The following is a 13,855-nucleotide window of genomic DNA, read 5'->3' on the forward strand; positions in this document are numbered from 1 at the left end:
CCAGAGCCACTTGGCAGCAGCGGCACGTAAATACTGTTACTACCACTGCTCGATACCAACGTTAGCCTACTATACCATGTTCAGCCACCGCTAGAAAATGTAAGGCTCTAGTACTGGAGCAAACAAAAGGAGAGCCAACGTCAAACGTAGAGAGCGACAAGGATGGGATTCAAACCCATGCGTGCAGAGCACAATGGATTAGCAGTCCATCGCCTTAACCACTCGGCCACCTCATCGATGAAACTGGGCTGTCCAGACATGGGTTGGCGCGCTCCAGATGATCTTTTTCTTTTTTTTCCCTCATACTCGAGGGTCATTTTCCTGTTCCACATGCGATTTCAACATTTTCCTTGGGAGATGTCAAGCCAGCAAGCCACTGCTGTGGTTCAGTGGCCAGTGTGGAGTTCAGTGGCCCTGTTGTACACAGAAAGCACATTGAGCTCCTTGGACATGAAAAGTTCCAGATAAAAGCCATTTGTCATCCTTTCTCTTGGTGTCGATGTTGCTATTGTATTTAAAGGTGGCAACTTGCACAGCGAGCAGGCGGAGCACACACCGAATGCAGATGTGTCTGAGTGGTGTGTCCAAGTGGCTGCAAAAGGACAACACTACCGGGGCGCCGTGGCTTAGTTGGTTAAAGCGTTTGTCTCTTAAACAGAAGATCCTGAGTCCGAATCCCAGTGGTGCCTTCTTTGTTCTGTCTTCTTATTATTCCGATCAGTAAGTCAACACATAGTCCACATGAAAGGTAGAAATATTCTCTTGTCTGTCTCTTGTTTGTATAGAACTGAATGTACCTGACAATGTACTGTTAGTTTTAATTGAAGAACGGCATTTGTGTTCAAATATACCAGACAAGTTTATGTAACTGCTCATGCGACACTCAGTTGTAATTAATCAAGAAATAAAGTCGAACAACAGCTGCGGGTTTGATTCTGAACGTATGAGATTGCAGCGCCTTTTACTTCCATTGACAAATGATAGAGATTCGAAGAGAGATCCTTCAGACCAGCAAGCAAACCCACGGCTATTTCGGTTTTCTATCTAGGCAACGTTGGTGTCTGCAATAGCATACATGAAAGCGTGATGCAATTTCTGTGGCTACATTTGTTGCACGTCATGCACAGTAAGAGTGTTTCTAACACCAAATAAAAAGTCAACAATTAGCGATCACGCCTTCTCCTCAGTTAACCCACTGAAACCCTTGCTGTTAACAGTTCTTTACTGCGTGCTTTACGAGCACCTACATATTGTGTCGGTTCTTTCAGCTTTATTCATTAGGTTTTCAAAGGCATAAGCAGAGCACCAGAGGTGCGAACGCCAAATGTGTGGTTATCTGAAGAATTGCTTCCCATGGCAGCGGGTCCAAGCGATTTCGCGTTGTTATAGTACCGGGAAAGGAGAAGCGGCACTTCGCCTCTGCCGCGCAGGCACAAGGCGACATGCGGCAGACGCCAGAGTCGGCAGGTTTCGAACCTGCGCGGGGAGTCCCCAACGCATTTCGAGCCCATCGCCTTAACCACTCGACCACGATAAAAGCGAGCCCGCCGCCGCCGCATTCCTCCTATAATCAAACACGGACTGCGAGGTGGCTGCGGAAACCTTTTTAAAGTTGCTCTCCGTTAAAAAAAAAATACCTTTCACAAGATACGTGCCGGCAGACAGACACACCTCAGAGGGTTTAAGGCTGGCTTCACGTTCAAATGATAAGGTCCCCTCGTCCGGATGTCAAAATGCAACTTTGGCAGACAAAACAAACATCAACAAACCACAAATGTGGACAAGGATTTTACAAGCTGCACCACACTGCACTTTCAAAAGCATTTACGTTCGTGTTAGACGCAGGACTTGCCTTTGATTTGCGCGCTTACGAACGCCATGGAAAACGAAACAAAACTAAAGCCCTCAGCTCCTGCACGTGATTATAATGCCGTTACGTGTCGAAGCAGTAATTTACGTCATCCTACCACTGCAACACGGGGAATAGAGAGAAATGAGCACACGCTACGAATCGTCTCAATCACTCCCTAGAGTCGTAAGGCGCATTGAAGGGTGCACCCCCATCATTAATCGTTGCGCCTCTGTGAAAGGAAAGCTCTTGGGCAGTCTTTGAAACAGCTCGGATGAAACACTTGATTGCTTCCATGTGCATCTGGAGCCCACCCAGTGGGCAAAAGACGTATAATATACGTCTATTAAACGCATACCTTATACGTCTAAATGTGGTCTACAATTCGTCTAGAAGGAAATTCTAATATACGTCTAAAGTTATACGTCAATTATACGTCTATGTTTAGACGTTCATTATACATAAATGGTTGGATTTCTATTATACGGATAAATTTAGAGGACTATTATACATATATGGTTGGAGTTCCGGATAACTTTAGAGGTCTATTATACGGATAACTTTAGAGGACTATTATACGTATATGGTTAGAGGTCTATTATACGTATATGGTTAGAGGTCTATTATACGGATAACTTTAGAGGTCTATTATACGTATATGGTTAGAGGTCTATTATACGCATAACTTTAGAGGTCTATTATACATCAAAGATAGATTTTATAGGTGTAGAAACAAGTAAACCAAGCCAATGATTAGATTTAGAAATGTATTCTGAAAATACACATTCACACCTGAAACATATGTATTTCAAATTATACATTGTATACAATCAATCAACAATCAACATATGGGCAATAATCATAAAAAACACAACTAGTCTTAAACTTCAGCTACAAATTCTGGTAACATGGCAATATACAGTATAGTAATGACAAACACAAAACTAATTACATTAACACACTAACTCAAAACCACATTTTGATTCAAATATACATTTTAAAATGTACAACTTCTATATTTCCAAGAAAAAAAAATATTACAATGGAAGTTAAGATGATTTTTTCCCACTATTTGCAAACCCTGTCTAATTGTCCTAACAGTTAGAACCAAAAACCTATTATTTTCAGAGTCCAGATCTCCTGGCCCCCTGCCTTTCATATGCATTCTTCAAGTAACACATTGCATGCTCCTTTATTTCTTTTTCTGTTGATGTAGGGTGGGACTTCAGCACCGCAGCTAGGAGAAAATTATACAATATAACTTCCCAAATAAATGATGATTAATATCTTCTTTAGTATAATCTAAAAAGTGAACGGTTTACTAAGCTCAAAACTGAAATAAATGTATAAAATTTGGCTTGCATCATAGCAGTTGAGCAATAAAGTCTGTCCTAATTAAAGAGTACCCAAAGTTTGAAAGTACAACATAGAATAAGAATAGAGAAACGGCAAAACGATTTTGTGTCATCTTCCCCATTCACACTATTTTATGTGCCATTTTTTGCTTATTCACGTACTATTTTAATCAAAATAATATTAAGAAAGATCTGTATGTATTCAGATAGTATTATTATTGTTCATACTTACTCGTCAAAAGAAGATTGCTGAGATATTTGCGGATATACTTCTACGCTTTGAAAAACGTGTCCAAAATTGTGACCAACGAATACTAGCAATGCATTGTGGTATATAACCGGAAAATATGCTGGGTTCGATATTTTCTCAACGTATGCGTTTATTAATGTTGTCGATATTATGGTTGAAATATAACATTGATAATACATCGCGGCTATGTGCCCCCTGCTATGAGCTGATGTGCAATTTTAACGCATGTAGTTAGTAAGGATCGGTCACTGTTGTATGGTATTATATATAATGACATTATGGAATAGGATGGGGACAGGCCTGGCATCACGGGGGGAGGGGGGAATGTTGCCCCTTCAGTTTTGGGCAAAAAGATTTACCTAACTTAATTTGCGCCCTAAAAAAATAGTTGTACTTTGTCAATGGTGAGACAACACTAAATGACAGGAACAGTCACTCAGTCTGTTTGATTGGCAGGAGGGCTATCCGTCCAGGAACTGCACATATCAGTGTCGTTATTGAGTGTCAACATTACGATCCTGTTTGCTCAGGTGGACCGATTCCTTGCAGTAGTTTATCATTATACTTAAAATCGTTATATAACTAGGACTAGTTATAGCAGTCTGTCCTTTTGTTGGTTTTACAACATTTTTTCTTAACGATTCAGAACGTCCATGAAACTGCAAAAATGAACGCTTATGGTACTTTTCGCTCCAGGCAATACTCTCCAGTGAGAGTGACGAAAAATGTGAAACTGAACTTCATCGCAAATACCAGATTGCTAGTCGATATCTTCTATCATGAAGCACTAATCAATGGCATAGCTGCGAGATTTCATTTGGGTAGCTGCACCGTACAGCTCCGTTTCAACCGAAATATCACCCCCGCTCAGAATTTCAGACGCCCCCCTACAGATTTTTCCCCGGGCACCGCGCACTGATGGGGGACGAGGTTTCCAGGAAATGGTATCAACTTTTCTCAAGAAAATAGAAATAGAAACTCTATAGGCACTCAAACATTTTACTGTTTTTTTTCAGGCAGGTGGCAAGACCCCCTCAGCAAAACCATTGTATGCCAAGCTGTGGGCATTGATTCGTCGAATATACGTATATTCACGGCGAAAATATGGCTATACGTATATATACGTCGCCTCGACGTATAATCAACGTCGAATTGCAACCGTAAAATCGACGACATTAATAAATGCATATATAACGTCGAAAACACATCTAACACTAGGAGTATACGGCACTCTGCACAGTGTACGAAGTAAATTATTTTCGCAGTAATTAATTTACACGTGTATAATAAATATAGTAAATATAATTAATTACTGCGAAAATAATTTACTTCGTACACTGTGCAGAGTGCTGTATACTCTTAGTGTTAGATGTGTTTTCGACGTTATATATGCGTTTATTAATGTTTATTTCACAGTGTCGTGCACCTTATCATTGCTCTCGCTTTCAGAGCCTCCGCACGGTACACGACTCGACATCAGGAAGCACATTGAAGTGAAAGCAGGGAGCGCTGCGACATGCACTGTGCAGATCCCGCCACACTAAGAGGTATATAAGCGTCAAAGGCAAGTCATTCCGAGTTGGTCGTTTGTGTTTTCCGTTCAGACGCGAAATGCTGAAATGATCTCTCGGCTCCTCGGTTGTCATTTCTGCTCCGTAAAGGAATCACAGCACGAGTCGGCTTCCAGCACGGTGGGTCGGGACACAATGCCGGGGGTCGGAGAGCGATGTCTTCCTCGTTAGTATAGGACCTGTCACCTGTCCCCACCTGTCACGCGGGAGACCGGGGTACATCAGGACGCGCATTGAAGTGAAAGCAGGATGCGCTGCGACATGCACTGTGCAGATCCCGCCACACTAAGAGGTGAGTGGGTCTGTTCGATCACAGCGCTAGGCGAATCCCCAATCCCCTTTTGTGCGTGGAGACAGAAGAAGTCTGGTCTGTTTCCGTCCGGTTTCGATCCGGGGGCCTTTCGCGTGTGAGGCGAACGTGATAACCACTACACTACGGAAACTGTGGTCAGATGTGCCCAGCGGCCCAGTGCTGAGCTTCGCCAATGCGATTCAGCTGCTTCCAGTGCCTTTATTGGGGTGCGCTGATGGACCGTGCTCTCTCTCCAGAGACCAGCACGCCTGTCATGGACGGAGCAGGAAAGACGGCGCCACATTCTACAGCCCTCTCCACGCAATCGACGAAATCGGGCTACTGAAGTGGAGAAAATCGCCTCTCCAGAAAGTGCAAATATCATTTTGGAGAGTATAAATCCTATTGCCGAAGGTCAGCCCTGTCTACCAGAGTGACCCTCCCACCTCCTGCAGCGATGGTCAGCTCGTCTCACACGCGAGAAGTTTCGGCTGGAAACAAGCGCCCCCTCTTTTCGCACGTTTTGCACGTTGAGTAGTTTTAATGCGGCTCCTTCGTACACAGTGCTGATCTTTTGGAAAGCAGGAGGCAAAATTGACACGTTCCCATACCGGGAGTCGAACACGGGCCGCCTGGGTGAAAACCAGGAATCCTAACCACTAGACCATATGGCAGCGAACAACCCTGCTGTTCCCGGCATCATGCAAGCAAACTACATAAATATGAGAAAACACGCAAGAGAGTTGTCACTCAGAGTGTCGAAGGGTCGATGTATACTGGGACTCAGTTGAAATGCAACGTCAGGACTTTTCCGAATTATGTCACACGAAGAGAGCACAGCCTTTTCCGCCCTGCCACGTGTGTATCGGTAACTCGCCGTGATCGTATAGTGGTCAGTACTTTGCGTTGTGGCCGCAACAACCCTGGTTCAAATCCGGGTCACGGCAGAATAGGGGCGTCTGCTTTTACTACTTGCACGAATGAAGGCAAAAAAAAGCCAATCGATGTGAACGAACGGCGCTTTACAGAGGAGTACTGCCTGACTGGATCGTTGATGAACGACAGAGGCCACTCCGACCTCTTCTCGGGTTTCTTCAATGACTTACTAAGGATCTTCTTCACATTCGCCCATGCAGGGGAAGCCAGTTACACCAAAGCAAACGCAGGAAAGTGCATTTCATGCAGAGACCAGGAGGGACCTGTTTACACCAAGAGTGGTCGGAGTATGGAACAATGCGCCCAGCCCTGTTTCTGGAGTCGATTCTTGATTAGATCTTGGGCTCACTAAGAGGCCCCCGCTGGGTACTAATCTTTCTGTTGTTCTCGCAGGTGTTGCGCTACTTTTGAGCCGACAGAGCTCGTCTTGGTCTGTCGGGACAGCCCAATTGCAAATGATCGGCTCCAGGTACAGAAAAAACGTGCGTTTGGTACAAGAGTGCATGAACGCACCAGAAATACGTTGGGAACAAATGACTGGTGGTTCAAGACCTCTGTGAAGTGCAGGAGCGTGCAAGAAGAGGCTGTTTGCACCCAGTCTCGAACTGGGGACTTTTCGCGTGTTAGGCGAACGTGATAGCCACTACACTACGGAAACCTGTAGGGACTGTTGCTGGTGTCTCGCTTGCGTTTCGGGCTGAGAAAGGGATGCATCACTTTAGGCAGAGGGCGCTGGAGAGAGGAACAAAGGGCGCGATGAAACAAAATGCCGAAACCCGGGATTGAGCCAGGGACCTTTAGAACATACTCTCACGAATCGTTAGAATACGTGCGTTTGATCATCAATTGCGTAACAACCACATTCGTTCGACTTGAGCCATCAAGCTCATAGTTTTCAAATCTTGAAAGCTGTCATTGAGCACATCATAGTGTGCAGTACGCCCCGTAACTTGCGTACTTCAACAGAAAGAAGAGCAGACAGCTCCATAAATATGCGAGGCGCAGAGAGTGCAAGGCGAGCCGCACACGTTTCGGTGGCTGAGAGAGGGCAGTTTTTGCTTCTGCATTTCCCAAGTAAGGACGCATGACAACAAGCGATCGCGGTGCTCATTTACGACATAGTGGTGATGAGTTTTCAGTACGTGTTCTTTTGAACGAGCAATGAGGTTGCTGCCTTGGACAGCTGACTGCACGCTCTCATTGTGCCACGTGATGAGTATTCACCAGGCTCGTTCAGTCATTAGTCACATTCCATCGTTTGCCATAAGCAGATGCTGCAAGGTGATGTGGATATCAGTTCCCAGTCTTGTGGACGAGGACAAAAAGAACACACAAGGGCTCATCCGCGAGTTGAACCCAGGACCTCCCACACCCTAAGCAAGAATCATACCCCTAAACCAATGAGCCACGGCAGCACTTTCTATTTTATTCTGTCAGCGAGCTTGAGGACGGGGGAGAGGCGTCATTCGCTCGTCCAGTCAGACCTTCATCAATGAGTCAAGAAAGCCGCAATTACACGACTGCCTTGCAGACGAAGGGCAGTGAACTGCACCCGGTAAGAGGGGAACAAGCGGCACTAGGCGACACCGAGGCATGAGCCCCAGCGAGGGGGGTTAGCTTGCATGGTACAGCGCTCGCTTTGCATGCGAGAGGAAGCGGGATCATTTCCCACGTCCTCCAGGTGTGTGCTTAGAGCTTGATGTGCCGAAAGGTGTCCTTTAGCCTGTGGTCACGCCTTGCATGGAGAGCGTCATGCAGCTGTCAATCATTTCGCAGCCACGCCCCCTCTTCATCTTCTCTCTGCCTTAAGCGTCTCCGCCACTCTCTCTTGACATTTCATGTCAGCATGTCAGAAGTCCGAGTGACGTTTTTAATGGCTGAGTGAGGGCACGATGCTGAAGCAGAGAGGCCACTTCAGCCAGAGAGACTTGTGCTAGGTGAGATCTGAAAAACAGACTCGCAACAGAAACAGACCAAAAAAGTATCGGTGAGATCAAAAGGCAAATGCAACATCCAGCAGAGGGCGTCTAAAGATTAGGGAACGGGCGACTGAAATCCATATGAGGCAAACTTTCCGGCTGTGTACTGCAGCTGGCCTCGTTGGCGTAGTTGGTAGCACGTCAGTCTCATCATCTGAAGGTCCTGAGTTTGATCCTCACACAGGGCAGGGCTGCTTCCTCTCTTGCTCTTTTCAAACACTTGCGGCAACTGTTCGCTCATAACCACGTCTGGAATGCGTGAGCTTTACACGGGGGAGAAGCAACGCCGCATCCCTTTTCTAAAGAACATTCACATTCAGAAATAAGTCAAGAAATTTGCCATTACTTTCGCTCGCGCTGCTGTCAGCCTGCCCATGTTGCCAAAGAAAGATTCACTCGGCGTCAACATGACAGAACAGCGATCACTTGAAAACACTGTTCCACACTCCGTAAGCAAGAACTTCAGTGTTTGCAGTCACCAGATATGCCGATAGTCAAAGGAGCACAAAACACGAAGCGTCAAAAGACAAGATGAGTTGATGGAAAGAGCGTTGAATTGATGAGCACAAAAGTTCAGCTCGTACAATAGGCAACGAAGGTCCCGGCGTCATCATCGCACTTGAAAGGACTGCCTTGCAGACTAAGGGCAGTGGGAGGTTGCTGTTTTGAGATGGAGGCATTGGGATGGTGGGCCGAGATCTATTCTTCTTAAGGAATTCTTCATCGTGAAAGATCGGTCCACAGGTCATCCAAAGAACTTACAAATTTTTTGGACTCAGGGAATCGCGTGCTTCCGGAAGGGAGTGAAGTGCTCAAACACATGACATGCCCCCTTGATCTCACATGCACAATTCTGCTGCAACATGCACAGCTACCGTCCACACCAGGCAGTGGGGCTTCAGCAGAATTTGCTACGCCACCTGCAATTACATATCCAGCTGCACACATATACATGGCCCCTCTGTCCTTTTCAGGATCTCAAAAAAAAGCATAGCGTGGTTTTCCTGCAACCTGATTGACTGCATCTCCCTCAGAATGTGCCCCGTTGCATTCATTGCTGAAGCAGGACAGAGGCTAACGGGCATGCCAGAACAGTTAGGCTCAGCGATCTCTCCAAAATATTGTGGTTGTAGTGGAAGAAATATGGTTTAAATTGTACCTTGGTATTTCAAACTCTCTCTAGAATGTTATCCATTTCTATTTTATTTTGACAGGAACTGGCTAATGACACTAGATGAAAAGAGAAGAAAGAAAACACAACGTTTCGGCCGTGGAGCCTTCTTCAGGTGTGAGGGCTCCACGGCTGAAATGTTGTGTTTTCTTTCTTCTCTTTTAAGCATGGAATAGACCTATTACTTGTTCCTTTGCAGCCTACGCATGCTGACACAGCTCCCCACCTGAACTGCTAATGATGCCTGGTAGTTTGTGGTACTTGGGTATTGTCTTATGTTTGCTCAAACTGCATATGTGTGATTGCATATTTTTGGGTATTTTCATATGTCAATATTTAATTCACTGACATTCCTGTATGCTTGGAAGAAAGGTAGATTGGATTTGGCACAGGACGCCTGCCCATATTTGTTGATCATTGTTGGGCTGGAAAAACAATGATAAAAAGTGTATGAAAAAAGCTCTCTCCAATATTTCCCTTCTCTTTGCCATGGTTACACTGCCCGTTCTTTCCGTCTTTTGTCCTTCAACAAAGATTCCAGGGCTCTTTTTCCACCATAATATCAGAAGCCAAAAAATAACCATCTAATGTGTAAACAGCATTTGTAATGTTGGTAGCTGGAAGAGGTCAAGTATGTTTGCAAGACCTAGCTGATTACACCACAGACTTACTTTGTTGTTGTCAGTTTTTTTTTCTCTTTTAAAGGCTGTAGGTGGGGTGTGATGGACTGTACCACTATCATAGAAGATTTTTTCAGGACACATCTCAGTTCCATAGTAGAATTTATCAATAGTAGAATTCCATAGGACCTTATTTACCAACATATTACCCAGTGTGAGACTCTGCCAGTAAACCTCAGAGCATTGAGTTCTCCACTGATAAAGATGGCTGTCTGAAGTCATGAAATCCATTGCTGGGATGGCTGAGAGACAGTAATTGAATCTTGGCTGGAATTAGGCTTTCTATTAGTGTTGATCTTTGGGAATTATGTGGTAAAAAGGGAAAACTCCTTTACTTTAGTCACTTTGAATGTTCACATGTACAGAACCTGCAAAACTAAGCAATGAAAAAAATCCATCACCACTCTCATGATAGCATAACTCATAGTCTCTGCTGTTGTGTAACAATACACACTTTCAATTTTCTTATCGCCTGTCTCCAGAGAGAATGTTGTTAGTGCTGATGACCTTGAATTAGACCTTTTTGACTCTGTAAAACAATCTTCCTCTGCTTAGATTTTCACTCAGATTGATTTTGTTCTCAGATTATTCCTGGCAGGACTGAGTTTCTAGGAAATGAAAAGTGAAAGAAAAAGTACAGAAGATCAGCCCTTGAATATACAACATTGTGCAGTGAGATTGTTAAATGTATTAGCTGCTATCCTGTGCTAGAGCCTGTCGTGGTAAGCAGTGGATGACAGGATCTAGCACAGATACTAATGAAACACTGTTAATGAAAGATAAAACACTTGAGTCTTATTTTAGTTTTCCATTTCCCTTTCATTTGTGATGTACTGTACAACAGGCCACAGAACATGCACAAAAACAGATATGCACACATTCACACCAGGCAATGACAGTCTGCCCAGTCAGAATCTGAGCTGAGGTATCAGAATTCTGAATTCCCTGAATTCTGTCATGGATCATCCACAATAAGGGCAATATTTGAACACGAGGATCCCCAGGAGAGAGCCTAGTAACATAAATCTTGGAGCAAAAGCAGATGATTAACTTCATAGTTTGTGTGGTTGAGCCAAAGTTGAGCATGAGGATATGTGAGTCACCATTCTTAGAAATGGATCCAACTTCAGACAGGCATCAAAAGTAAGAGTATACAGTGCTGGGGCAATGACACTTCAATGATCAGAAGGATAACAAGAGTTTTAATGCATTGAAATTGATTTTCTGGTGATGCACACTGTCATGGAACTATTAATTTTTTAAGGATCACTTACTGACGTCAGACAGCTGCCAATTCTCCAGACTGGAAGGATGAACAGTTTATCCCCCTAGGTACCATATTTCCATATTTCGAAGCATTGGAATAATACATGTCATACAGCAACATAAAAACAGGAAGACAAGTATCACAGCCCCTATAATCGGTGTTAGTAACTTAAAAGAAAAACATTCCCCCTGGCCCAAACAGTGATTCTAACCAGGAGAGAAAAGCCGGTGTATCTTTTATGCCTCTCTCTTTATTCACCTTGTCTTTTAGTTCTTTCAAATGGTGAATAGCGAGCGTAAGATTTCCGTAATCATAGTCATTAGCTGGAATATATGTACAACAGGAGTCTCCTACTAAAGCATATACTCCTCCAGATGCTGCATTTTGAAGGTCCAGCACGAACCTGTTTTGAAGTGCCATTAATCTAACTCCCCTTAATTCTTGTTTGATAGCGTCTTAGCCTTCTAACGTGATATTAATAAAAGAGTACATTTCATAAAAAGTCGCATGGGTGAGGCTGTAGAATGAGGCATTAAAGCACATATATAACAAGATGCATTAAATTTCTTTAACTTTACAGTATGATTTATAAATTTATACCACAAATTACTCATATCCCCCTCATTATCAGTTTCATTCAGCCAGTTTGTATACAAAGAGGCTTCATGTTTAGATTCTTCCTCTTTTGGGGTGGTGACAGGCTTCTACATAAAAAGGAAAAAGGCTGTGCACATCAGTCCCAAGCAGGTTATCCCCATCTGTCCTTGTGGAGACATCACTCCTGCGCTTTGCTCAGTTCGTTTGTGACCTTTTTACAGTGGGAAGCATGAATCCAGGGCACCATTTCTGTGACCTTCACAGCAGTGGCAGTGGTCAGCAGCACCTGGTACAGCCCCCTCCACCTGAGTGAACACCATTTCTTTTTCCTGAAGTCTTTCACCAGAATCCAGTCTCCTTATTCACTCATTAGTTCTTACAGCACAGGTAAATCCCTGTGGGCTGGAGCCCAGCATAATCCTAGACTTTTTTGGTCAACATTGGTCAACAGATTGGTCAACAACTGGGTAATAACTCTTAGAAAAATCTACACATTGTTCCCCTGCCTCAGCTGTGACGTTTTGCAGAACAATTCTAGCTGAAGTTGTAAAATTTCTCTTTGTTCCGTTCCTGCAAAACATCTTATTATGAACAAACAAACCACAATAATCATTTGCATCTAGGGGAATCACTCCCAAGGGTAACCCCCCTTAAAACTATATTGTTCTACCCATCAGGTTCTGCCACTAGATAAGAGAACCTTTCCCATGAAATCATTTTTTGACCTTCATGATCCCTTCAGGGCGTACAATTAGCACAGAAGCAGCAGCTTTAGTCCACATGTTTTTCAAACAGGATATTAACGATATGGTCATAACGAATAATACCAGACCCACAAATATGTATTGAACCAGAGACCCTCTCCAGGTTCCTAGCACAGACTGTAGCCATGCACCAATGCCCCAATCATCTGGATTGCAGGATTTACGAAGAAAATTATTTTCGCAGTAATTAATTTATTATATTTACTATATTTATTATACACGTGTAAATTAATTACTGCGAAAATAATTTACTTCGTACACTGTGAAGAGAGCCGTATACTCCTAGTTGCGGCACACACGATACATACAGTAAAAAGCCTCAGGCACTGTGTTAGATGTGTTTTCGACGTTATATATGCGTTTATTAATGTCGTCGATTTTACGGTTGTAATTCGACGTTGATTATACGTCGAGGCGACGTATATATACGTATAGCCGTATTTTCGCCGTGAATATACGTATATTCGACGAATCAATGCCCACTGGGTAAACTCTTGAGCAAACTCTGAACCAGCTCTAAGGAAACTAATCCGATTAGACATTACTTTGACTCATCTTTTTACGCTCAGTGCTGGATTGCTCAAACTCCAGCTAGGGTTAGGGTTAGCATTCCCACGCTACTTAGACACTTTGTTTACGCTCAGTGCTGGATTTTGGGAACTTCAGGACGAGTGGGAATTTTCTCCTATCTGTCAATTCTGTTTTGTTTTGGAGACTCTTGGCTGCCTATGTTGTACAGTGCAGCGTGAAGGAAACATTTTCCAAAACTGTGTCAGCTCAAAAGTTGTAAGAAAACCTCTCCAGCTGTTTTAACTCTCTTCATTTTTGTCATTTAATGTGACACTCAATGTATAACTGGAGCCTCACATATGCAAATGGTGAGGCTCCAGTTCGACACCACTTTACAGTATCTGACAAATGCATGGATTGTGCCATGACCGGCAGATAACTTCTGCTTATTTTTACCATATTAAACATTGGAAATCCAACCACTTGCATTTGTGACACTTGATTTTGGCTCCACCTAAGACACTTAAATCTTCAAACACTTTTCTCTTCTCCCGCAACACTCTTGTCTGTCGGCACTATGTGGCAGCGTTGCATGACAACCCATTTCACCACGGAAAGGAACCTAACAGCTTTG

At 43.8% G+C, this 13,855-nt stretch overlaps 4 non-coding genes across 4 annotated transcripts; 1 reads left to right on the top strand and 3 right to left on the bottom strand.

The window, feature by feature from the left end:
• Window positions 1-154: 154 nt before the first annotated feature.
• Window positions 155-236, bottom strand: trnas-gcu (transfer RNA serine (anticodon GCU)). Its single transcript has one exon. It is a non-coding gene; the product is annotated as a tRNA-Ser (tRNA).
• Window positions 237-5,395: 5,159 nt separating this feature from the next.
• On the bottom strand, window positions 5,396-5,468 carry trnav-cac (transfer RNA valine (anticodon CAC)). Its single transcript has one exon. It is a non-coding gene; the product is annotated as a tRNA-Val (tRNA).
• Window positions 5,469-5,919: 451 nt separating this feature from the next.
• On the bottom strand, window positions 5,920-5,991 carry trnae-uuc (transfer RNA glutamic acid (anticodon UUC)). The gene has a single exon. It is a non-coding gene; the product is annotated as a tRNA-Glu (tRNA).
• A 201-nt stretch (window positions 5,992-6,192) lies between these two features.
• trnah-gug (transfer RNA histidin (anticodon GUG)) lies at window positions 6,193-6,264 on the top strand. The gene has a single exon. It is a non-coding gene; the product is annotated as a tRNA-His (tRNA).
• Window positions 6,265-13,855: the final 7,591 nt, after the last annotated feature.

This window comes from Lepisosteus oculatus, unplaced genomic scaffold (assembly GCF_040954835.1).
Source record: "Lepisosteus oculatus isolate fLepOcu1 unplaced genomic scaffold, fLepOcu1.hap2 HAP2_SCAFFOLD_90, whole genome shotgun sequence".
NCBI lineage: Eukaryota > Metazoa > Chordata > Actinopteri > Semionotiformes > Lepisosteidae > Lepisosteus > Lepisosteus oculatus.